General features: G+C 47.6%; 1 long non-coding RNA gene across 1 annotated transcript; it reads left to right on the top strand.

Annotated features, from left to right (window-relative positions):
- Positions 1–467: 467 nt before the first annotated feature.
- Positions 468–6,074, top strand: LOC131908486 (uncharacterized). The gene is made up of 2 exons (XR_009378608.1): positions 468–545; positions 5,840–6,074. It is a non-coding gene; the product is annotated as an uncharacterized LOC131908486 (long non-coding RNA).
- Positions 6,075–11,075: the final 5,001 nt, after the last annotated feature.

Raw genomic sequence — 11,075 nt, 5'->3', positions numbered from 1 at the left:
GGCCGGAGAATCAGGAATTCAAGGCTAGTCGGGGCTACACATGACTCTAAAGAAGCAAAAAGTTGATATTAATATGGAAACGCCGTCATTCTTGTATTTTTGGAATTAAGAAATGTGTTTGTAAATAAAAGGATAATGATAACAAACGGTAGTATTTTCAATTAACTTACTAAAAATATAGCTGTCCTCACGGGCCCCTCCCCTAATGCTTTCCTGGTACAAGAAATTCTAAAACTCAGGAAGTGCTATTTCAAGTGTGAAAGGATGGGCACATGAGGAGAGGCACAGCGTGTCCTCAGAGGTGGGCCAAGAACAGCTCTGTGGAGGCCTCAAGGGGCAGCATAGACCTGTAAACGCACATCCGGGGCACCAAGTCATAGCACCCATTCGGAGAGCTCAGGGAAAGGAAGCCGGGCTCTAACCCCCCACCCCCACCCCCAAGCATGTGATTGGCTGTTCTGACTAAGGTGAGATAGGCCACCGGAGGAAGAGTTGACGTCACTATCTCTTTCTGGAAACATCGCTGACAGAGTGCGAAGACTACAGTAAGTGATAAAGGCAGGCTCTAATTCAGCCCCCCGGCTAAGTGAGGCTTGATGGAGGGGTGGAGCTTAGCTGGGTCAGGAGAGAGGTCAGTGGTCCGTCTTCTCTAAGCCACTCAGCAGGTACTAGGTGCGGGTGCTCACTATCAACTAACGGAGACAGATGCAGCCTGGACACACACAATCAGGTCGGTCCTGGTTCCTTTGCCAGTTCTTGGTGTGAATGACCCAGCAGAATCTCTGGATACGCCGGCAGGAAGAATAAGCCAAGAGTCCTCTTCCTTCCAGGAGAGGGTTAGTGTGGCCTGTCCTAGGAGGATACAGGAACTCCCAAGGCAGGAGAGACTGAGAAACACAGCTCAAATCCCTTGGACAGAAGAAGGAGAAACTTGAATTTGTCCTGCGGTTCTGTAGACCGTAACTGGCCTGTTGGGCGGTAGGAGAGGATGCTGCCAAGCCTTGAGACTCCAGGGATGGTCCTGGGAGCACCAGCCTGTCACATAGACTCCATCAAGCCCCATCTGGACAAACGGTTCTGCTCTAGACTGAAATGGTGAATCTAGATCCTAGGAAAGGCTGGGCCTGAGTCAGGTACAGTCATGACAGGTGGGGAGGGCAGCATTTGGGGCACGTTAAGGACAGGAATTAGTGAGAGGGTGGTGTAACAGACAGCCAGAAATAGCCTAGAATGTGAAGATTGGGAACCAAATGGGAATAGAGGGTGAGAGTTGAATGCTTGGGTCAGAGCTGATAAAGCCATGTTAGCCTAAAGTGTAACTCGAGCCAGGGGTCAACAGAGGGGCTGATGGAGGGTCTGGGGGAGAGTGGGCCACTGGAGGAAGACAGTGGTGACAGGAAGAGGAGACAAGGGGAGAGAAGGAGGAAGCAGCTAGAATCAGGGAGCTTGGTGTGGTGGTACGTGCCTGTAATCCCAGCTCTTAGGCGGAAATTGAAGGATCCAGAGTTTGAGACCCTATCTCAAAATAAACAGAAATCGCCAGAAGCCGCGAAAGCGCGGGTCAGAACAAGTGTAGGTATGGCAATCTCAGCTCTGTATAGATAAATGCAAAGCATTCGGGGATGTCACAGCTTGTCATGCTTGTCCTCAAAATTTAAGTTTGGGGAGCAGGAGAGGTTGTGAGCGTCGAGGTCAGAAATGCTGCATCGCTAGCTTATACCAGAACGAGCCTGTTTTTCTACACTCCTTCGGAAGCAGGCGATCTCGGAAGAGCCATCCTAAAAATCTAAAACGTTCTTCTCATGAGGCTGAGCTCAGACGCACAGGGCTGGCGCGGAGCAGACCCGGGGCCGCACAGTCGCGGCCTGCACGGTACCCGCACCGGGTCCACCGGCCGATCAATCTCCGCCCCGTGGGCGGGGGCGGCACCGGCTGCCCCAGGTTCATGCTGGAGCGACCCGCACCTTCTTCCCTCGGTCTCAGCGCCAGAGGCCGGAGCGGCCACCGGAGCGAGACCTTGACCCTGACCCGGCCCGGAATGCTCCGCTGGGCGCTCCGGGGCTCGCCGGGGCGGAGAGCTGCAGTCCCAGAATCACGAGCAGAGGGCGCTCGCGGGATGCCCCGGGTCAGGGCCGGGTGGGGCGGAAAGCACAGGTCCTACCACCCGCCGGGCCATCGGCCACTGTGGTAGATCCCTAGAGGCGCGGCGTGGGCGAGGAGCCACAGGAGGGAGTAACTAGGTCCCCGCGGGGCGGGACAGCTACTCGCTGCTCGCCCGGCGCCTTCCACCGGCGGGAAGCCGAGCGGAGAGTGGCAGAGAATCATTTGCGTCCAAAAGAGGGAGATTTTCCGGTTTACAGGCAGATGGAACTGGAGCCCACGATAACCGCATCCCCACCACACAAGCGCCCACCAGAAGGCGCAAAAACCCCTTTGTCATTATACAAACATTTGTGCCGGGGAGCCCACGACAACCGCATCCCCCACCACACAAGCGCCCACCAGAAGGCGCAACGACCCCTTTGTTATTATACAAACACTTGTGCCGGGGCACTAACGTGAGCCCACAGCCGGAACCAAGCAGGTTCCTTTGGAAAAACACGTACACACGAAGCGCCACCTAAAATGTCTGTCACTCATTAAACACATACCCCGAACCTAGGACTGTGCCAGACACATTCAGGGTAAGGCAGATGTGAGTGTTTGCAACCTGACTTTCCTGACTGTGCCCCTCAAGGCAGGGCTTGGTAATTCTCCCACTCCTCCCTAGAAATCCACTTACACAGCGCTTTAGTAGATCACGTGGGTTTTATTGAGGGCTTCTAGAGGAGAGAAAAGAAAGGGAATTTACACCATCGGGCAGAGGGTGTAACCTCATTCTTCCAGGAAGTTCTTCGCCTTTTGGGCTGTTTCTTATGGACCCTTTATTTGAGCAGCCTCTGAATTTTGCCTACGTTTAGCTGCACCCTCCAAGACCCTCCACCAGGCATTGCCACATCTTACCCGTGTTTCATGCAGACAGGAGTGGCTAGGTACTGCATCTCTTAAATTGCTCATGGGAATGCACACTTGCCTTCACCAGGCAGCCTGCTCAGCAGTCTCTTCTACAGATAGTCAACAACAACAACAACAACAACCCCCTTCTCCTTCCTTCTCTTTCTTTCTGTATGTGTTCACAGATGTACATACCCATTCGTGTGCATGTGAAGGCCAGAAACCAATGTAGGTGTCTTCCTTTATTACTTTCCACCTTAATTTTTATTGCATTTATTTGTGTTTGTGTGTGTGCACAAACTCACACTTGTAGACGTCAGAGGACAACTTGTAGGAATCGATTCTCTCCTCCTAACACATAGGTCCTGGGGATCAAACTCAGGGACTCAGTCTGGGTGGCAATAGCCTGTACCCACTGAGCCATCTCATCAACCCTCACCTTATTTTTTGAGACAGGGTCTCTTAAAACCTGGAACTCACCATTGTAACTAGACTGGTTGGCCAGTAAGTCCTGGAGATCCGCCCAGGGCTGGGATTACAAGTACCATCGTGGAGAGCTGGGGATCTGAACTCTGGTCCTCATGCTGACACAGCAAATACTTTACCCACTAAGAATCCCCACCCCCACCCCTAACACATACCTTCTCCCACCCAACTAGCCTAGAAAGCCCCATGAGGTAGGCATTATTCCTGCCTTGCAGATAAGGCAGCTAAGGCTTAGGGAGGCTAAGTAACTTCCTCAATTTCACGTGGAGTGAGAGAGAGAACCAGCACGTCCACTCGGGCGTCAGTCTCTTCCCTTCCACAAGGCACCGCAGACAGGGTCAGACTAAAAAGCCACATCTAGGGCAGCATCCTCGGTGCATCTGTGAGTGAGCACTGATCATCGCAGATGTAGGTTCCACATCAGAAGAGCGTGTGCTGCCCCTTGCTGAATTCCGTGACTCTTCGGCGTTTGGACTTGAAGCAATGTTGCTCAGACACAGAAATTATACCAGATCAGGCATAACATTGCACATGAGAGTCTGAAATAGGAAACTTGTGACCTTGAGGCCAGTCTAGGCTACACAGTATGACCCTGTCTAAAAATTAAAATCACCAACAACATAAAAAGAAATTATGTCAGAAAGTTAAGTTGGATAACCTAATTATACATTTATGTTCCTATATATTGTTCAAATCTAAATGTAAGTATGTGTCCCCATTTGAGGGCAAGATGAGCCCTGCTTTCCCACTGGGGATTTCTCTCATGGAAACTTTTGACATGCAGTACTTTGAATTGTAAGTCTTTCTCACAGTCTCTCAGATTTTGGACTAACTATAAGTGTTATATATCTGAGCTCTATAAACAGTATATGCATATAAGCATGATTCAGAAACTTGCATGGTGGCACCTAAGTTCCACACATTACATCTTTTCTTAAAATTTTGTGTGTGTGCATGTGTGCGCCCAGGTGGAGACCAGAGTTCTACCTCAGCATTGTTCCTCAGGAGCTATCCACCTTATTGTTGTAAGACAAGATCTCTCCCTGGGTTGATAAGTAGTCTAGGCTGGACAGCCAGTGAACCCCAGGGGTCCCCTGGCCCTGTCTCCCCAGCACAGAAATTATAAGCACTCATTTTTAAACTTGGGTTCTGGGGATTGGATTTATGCTAGCAAGGCAAGCGTTTTTTCTGACTGAGCCATCTCCCAGTTCTCTATACATATTACATAAGCATAAAGCATAATAATTACAACGACCTGTGAGATGGGTACTATTATTTTTCAAAAATATTTTTAGTGCACTACTGTATTCTCAGCACTGGGAAGTAGACGCAGGAGGAGTTCACGGATAGCCTAGGCTATATGACAAGACCCTGTCCTAAAACAAAGACATTTAAAATTGAAGTTTAATGTACATGTATTGGAACGCACAAATCTTCTAGCTTTTAACACGTATATGAACTCACATAACCATCACCACAACCATTCAAGACACAGAACATTTCCATTGCTCCAGAAAGTTCCTTTCTGTCCACAATAGTCAAACTGACACATATCATAAATTACTGCTCAGTGGTCGTCCACTACGTGAATGCGTCACAGTTTGTTGTGTCCTTATGTGTGGATGGACTTTTGGCTTTCGTGTCTTTGGCTGTTACCACAGCGCTCTGAACACGGACATAGATTTTTAATTTCTTCTGAATAAATACTCGCGAGTTATTCTGAGCACGAGTAAACACATATTGGAAAAACTGAGTCCTAAGAGTCTAAATCACTTATCTCAGAATAGCTTGCACAAACACAGCATTCTGGAGTTCCTTTAATTGGGGATATATTTTAAAAGGAAGCCGGGATCGGGAGAAGAAAAGGCAATGGGGTGGTAGGAAGGGACAAAAACCCAGGGAAGCCACCTTTGAACCCTGCGTCCTGAGCGAGGGTGTCTCCCGCGCGCGCCGTCTGTGGTCGGCTATCCGGCCCTGGAGTTCAGCCACTCCTTGTCATCCTCTCAGGCTCCCGGGCCCGCCTGTGCCTGCAGCCCAGGACTGTCAGCCCGGAAGCGGCGAGCAGGCGCGAGCTGCAGCCAGCCGCCCTTTAAAGCCGGGACACCCGGCAGCACGAGGCTGCAAGGTTTCCCAGCGCAGTTCTCCGTCGGTCCTGCAGGGGGAGCCACGGCCCCCGCGGAGGCCGGTCACAGGCGGCTTGCATCTCAGAGGGCGGCCCGGAGCCCACTCCGGCTTTTGGCGGGAGTTATTTCAGAAGCTGGCGCCCAGCCTCCCACCCCAGCGGTCAGCCCAGCACACGTTCAACGATCCTTTCTCTCTTTTGTCCTCTGAGTGATTTTTTTTTTTCTTTCTCTTAAAGGACACTGCTCATGTAGAGGAGCAAAATCAAACATCTCGGCTGAACTACCTTCGGCTCGAAAAGCACTGACTCCAAGAGTCTCGCAGCGTGGTCGACACCGAAACAGAAGTGGAGGAGAAAGTTTTAAATGTTGCTATTTTACACAGACAGCCATTCGAACCAGAAAATGCCATCCAGCATACAATGGGTAATTGAGTAGAAAGCAAACACATTTTCATCAATAAAATGGGAACTGACTTTTTTTTTTTTTTTCAAGTCTAAAGATTCGCTCTTAAGAGGTCCAATTTACTTTCACATGTCCTTTTGCTCTGATATTTTAGTTTACTTGAAAGGAAGAAGTGGAAATCTTAAGTGGCCCTGATGAAAGGAAGCGGAAGCCCAAGAGGCCTCATCACTCCGCGGCTGTCCTCAGGTGTCCCTTGGGTTTCTGGCTAAACACTCCAGAAGCAAGAGCTGGTGGTTTCACTGGGGAAAACCGAGGGATGAGAAGCAGATTAGTGAGCCCCACAAAATGCAATGTCACAAAATACAAAGCGTCACTAGTGGTGAAAACTCACATGTTCCTAAGACTGCCACCACCCTATCAAAGTTGGACATGGCGGTAAACACCTGTAATCCCAGCACTCAAGAGGCTGAGGCAGGAGGATTTTCAGTTCAGGTTGACCTCCAACTTATTATGTAGCTGAGATGGGTTCTGACCTTCGGTCTTCACTGCCCGAGGCCTGGGATGATAGATAGGTGTGTACTACACAGACTGGCTGAATTTTCAAAACATTTATTAGCTGGGCATGGTGGTGCACACCTTTAATCCCAGCACTCAGGAGGCAGAGGAAGGCAGATCTCTGAGAGTTCAAGGCTAGCCTGGTCTACAAATCTAGTTCCAGGGTAGCTGGACTTTTTCATCCAGACCGTTGGCTCCCCAATAATGACATGGAGACTTATTATTAACTACAAAAGCTCAGCCGATAGCTGACGCTCGCTTCTAACTAGTTCTCACAACTTAAATTAACCCATTTCTATTGATCTATGTGCTGCCACGGGCTCCTGGCTGTTACCTCTCTCCTCCTGCATATCTTGCTTGTTCTCCGTCTCTCATGTCTCTTCCCTTCTTCTTCCCAGCATCCTCTGTGCTTAGAAACCCTGCCTAGCTATTGGCCGTTCAGCTTTTCATTAAACTAGGGCCCGAAGAGGGTGTTGGGTACCCTGGAACTTGAGTTACAGACGGTCGTGAGCTGCCTGGTGCAGGTGAGAACCAAATCCTAGGCCTCCACAAGAGCAGCACGTGTTTTTAACCACCGAGTCATCGCCACAGTCCTGATCGAACGCCTGGATTTTTTTTTAATTAATTAATTTGTTTTTTTAACTATGCTGGGGATCAGATCTAGGGCTTTGTGCTTGTCCCCTGCCACAGAGCCCAAAATTTAACTTTTCAAATAGACAAGGTTGAAGCAGTAGAAAATATCTGCAACATTTTCTTATTTCTTTTTTTTTTTGGGGGGGGGGAGCAGGGATGGGGTGGAGACAGGGTTTCTCTGTGTAGCCCTGGCACTCTAGATCAAGCTGACCTCGAACTCAGAACTCAGAGATCCACCTCCCTCTGCCTCCCCAGTGCTGGTACCAAAGGTGTGAGCCACCACCGCCCTGTTATTTTCAACCAAGTGTCCCTGTTAAGGTTTCTCCTAGAATTAGTTTCCCACAGGCTCTGCTTCATTGCTAGTAAATAGTCCAAGCCTAAAGTTTCCTCATGTGTGAAGTTCTTTCTTTTTTTCTTTGTTCACTCCTAAAATGTAGCACTGCTTGCTACACTGTTGCTCATCTTGCTTTTCCTCTTAATATTTATTATTTAGTTTGAGACAGGATCTCACATACACAGTCCTTGCTTGTCGGGAACTTGCTATGTGGGCTGTCCTGGAACTCACAAAGATCCACTTAGTCTCTGTGTCCCTAGGGCTAGGATTGAAGGTGCAGGACACCACTCCCAGCCTTCCCCCCACCTTGATAACTTGAAGGTCTCACGTCACAGACAGCCACCTCACGTCACTCTTCTTTCATAACATGATAGTATCCTATTGCATAAATTAACCATATACTAATCATCCAGCCCTCTTATCTGTGGGCATTCAGGTTTGTCACAGTAATGTTGCTATCACAAACATATTATAATAGCTATTAGACAAGTCACTTACATTTGGGGTACGTTCCTAGGATTGCAGCTTGCAGAGGTGCAAGCCGTGCACTTACAGTTTTGAGTGATGCTGTCAGACTTCTCCTGTGGAGGCTGTCCCAGCCCACTCTCCTGTTTCCCCCACCCCTCACCTAAGGAGTGTTATCAAAGGATTAGCTTTTTTGACAAACTCTTAATGAAAGCATTTCCAGCTACTTTTATCTTTAAAAAAAAAGAGGTTAGACACTTCTCTCTATATTTAAAGTTCACTGCATTTCTTTGTATGGTCTTTTATAACCTTTGCTTATTTCTTTTATTGTGTTATCAGATTTGAAATACAGTTTTGCTTATTTCTAGGACGTTTCATAAGTGGGTTAGTTTTTTGTGACTTGTTTCAAATACTTTCCCAAATTTTGCATTTTTTTTTTTTTTTTTTTTTTTGGCTACAGGGTCTTATGTAGCTGAGGGTGGCCTTGAATTCCTCATTCTCCTGCCTCTATCTCCCAAGTGCTGAGATTACAGGCATGATACCCAACTATATTGTCTTTTGATTTGGCGTATTTATTGCTATTCTTGCCTTGTAAGCTTGTTCTTTGTTGTTTGTTTGTTTGTTTTCTCTGTGTGTGGGGGGGTTAGAGGGAGGGGGAGCACTCACATTAGTGTGTGCTTTTTGTTGTTGTTGTTTTGTTTTTCAAGACAGGTTTCTCTGTGTAGCCCTGGCTGTCTGGAACTCACTCTGTAGACCAGGCTGGCCTCGAACTCACAGAGATCCAACTGCCTCTGCCTCCCAAATGCTGGGATTAAAGGTGTGAGCACACTCCCACCCCCAACTCCCCACCCCCACCCCAACACCCACACCCACCCCCGGTGATGATGGAGTTTTCTTATCACTGCCTGTAGTGTGATATGCCACAAAGGTGACACAGGCCTGTAATCCCAGAATCTGGGAGTCTGAAGCAAGAGGATTATGAGTTCAAGGCCAATGTAGGTTACATAATCTCTAAAAACAATGAACAAGCAGGCTGGGGATGCAGCTCATTGGTATGAGTGCTTGGTAGAGTGTCTGCCTTGTGTTCAGGAAGCTCTGGGTTTGCTCCCCAACACTGCAAAAGCTAAGCAGGTGCCTGTAATTCAGGAGACACAAGGATCAGGAATTAAAGGTTATCCTTGGCTACATAAAGAGTTCAAGTAAAAAACAAACAAACAAAAGACTGGGTGGTAGTAGCTAATGCCTTTAGTCCCAACTGGGAGGCAGAGGTAGGCAGATCTGCAGGGTGGAGGGAGCCAGCACTGTACAGAGAAACCCTACCTTGAAAACCCAAAAACAAACAATAACAAAAACAAAAAAGAAGAGTTCAAGTTCATCTCTCTTCTCTCTGAGTTCTAGGTCAGACTCGTCTACATTGCAAGTTCAGGACAGCCAGGACTACATAGTCTTGTCTCTAAATAAATAAATAATAAATAAGTAAAAGTGTTTAGGTCCAACCTGGGATATATGAAACTATGTTTCAAAAATAAAACATAAATAAATAAATATAACAAGCAAACAAATAATTACATAGTCGTGTATGTGTGTGTGTGTGTGTGTGTGTGTGTGTGAGAAAGAGAGAGAGAGAGAGAGAGAGAGAGAGAGAGCGCGAGCGCAAGCCAGAGGGATAGATAGTCCATCACGTCAGGGAGCCCTGGCAGTGAGGGACAGGTAAGGCAGCAGCAGCAGGAGCTGAGGACTCACATCTTGAAAGGCAAGCAGGAAACAGAGAGAACAATCTGGAAACTGCAGGAGTATTTAAACTCTCAAGGCCGGCCTCCAGTGACACCCCCTCCAACAAAGCCTGGGGTCCTAATCCCCAAATAGTGCCACCAACTGGGGACCAAGCATTCAAATGCCACTCTTTGGGGGGACATCCCACTCAACTCTGCAGGTACCTTCCACCTTTTGTCTGAGACAGGATCGCTCATTGGCCTGGAGCCTTGCCAAGTAGGCTGGGCTAGCTGGGCTAGCTGGTGGACACTCGCCTGAGAGTCTCCTGTCTTCTCCAACCTTGCCAATTTTGGGATTATAAGCATGTCTCACCATTGCACATCTTTTCACAGGAGTTCTGGGGATCCAAACCAGGTCCCCACCCTTTAAAGGCAAGTGCTTTACTGGCTGAACTATCTACCCAGTCCTTGTCTTTTGTTATATTATATAATAATAATAATAAAATAATTTGTGTGTGTCCTTGTTTTTTTGGTGCTGGGCATTGAACCAAAGCCTCATGGGGGCTAGGCACACTCTACCTAAGCCATACCCTTTACTTTGTTAGTGCTTTTTAATGACTCGGGGAGCTGTGATAATGGATAGTATTGATGACACAGTGTGGAAACACATCTCAATATTTTGCATTCATCCTTATGGGAATAATTTCCATTTATAAATTGAAGTGGACTTGGAGAGCTCAGCTCCTCTTGCATAACTCGGGAGATACTTCCCTGCCTGGGAACTGGATTTCCAGCTCCCTTCATTTCAGTGAACCCGTGTGATAAGTTTGTATTAATGGCATGGAATGGAAGCAATCGTGCCCCACTTTCAGGCCCAGTTAGAAACGGGTGTGCCTTTTCCAAGTGTTCATCTGTGCTAATTGGCTGCAGAGGATGGCCTGACTTTAGGCAGAGTCACTTGATAGAAGAATTGCCTGAGCCTCAACTACCAGAAAGAGGACAGCTCCACTGCCTAGGAATGTTAGCTCCAAACTGTTCCATAAGAAATAGCCTTCAGTACATAAAACCTCTGAAATGTTGGAGATTCTGTGTTACAGTTGCTAGGGTCATCCTAAAGGAAAACTCCTCTCCCGCCTTACACTTGACTTAAACTCGGAACACAGATCACTCTTCAAGGTCAACTCTGTAAATTTGATCCTCTGTCCTTACAGAGATTATAATTTAGTTGACTGTAACATTTTTAGCCAATTCTTATTTTAGTATTCTGTAACCTGAGTGAACAATAGAGTCCACAGTGCAACCTGCAGGAAAACACAAAGCCAAAAGGAATAGCATGGCACTCAATGAGAAAAATCAAGATCCAAAATTATC

This window comes from Peromyscus eremicus, chromosome 4 (assembly GCF_949786415.1).
Source record: "Peromyscus eremicus chromosome 4, PerEre_H2_v1, whole genome shotgun sequence".
NCBI lineage: Eukaryota > Metazoa > Chordata > Mammalia > Rodentia > Cricetidae > Peromyscus > Peromyscus eremicus.
Note: the sequence above shows the minus strand (reverse complement) of the source record. Positions and strands in the feature narration are given on the sequence as shown.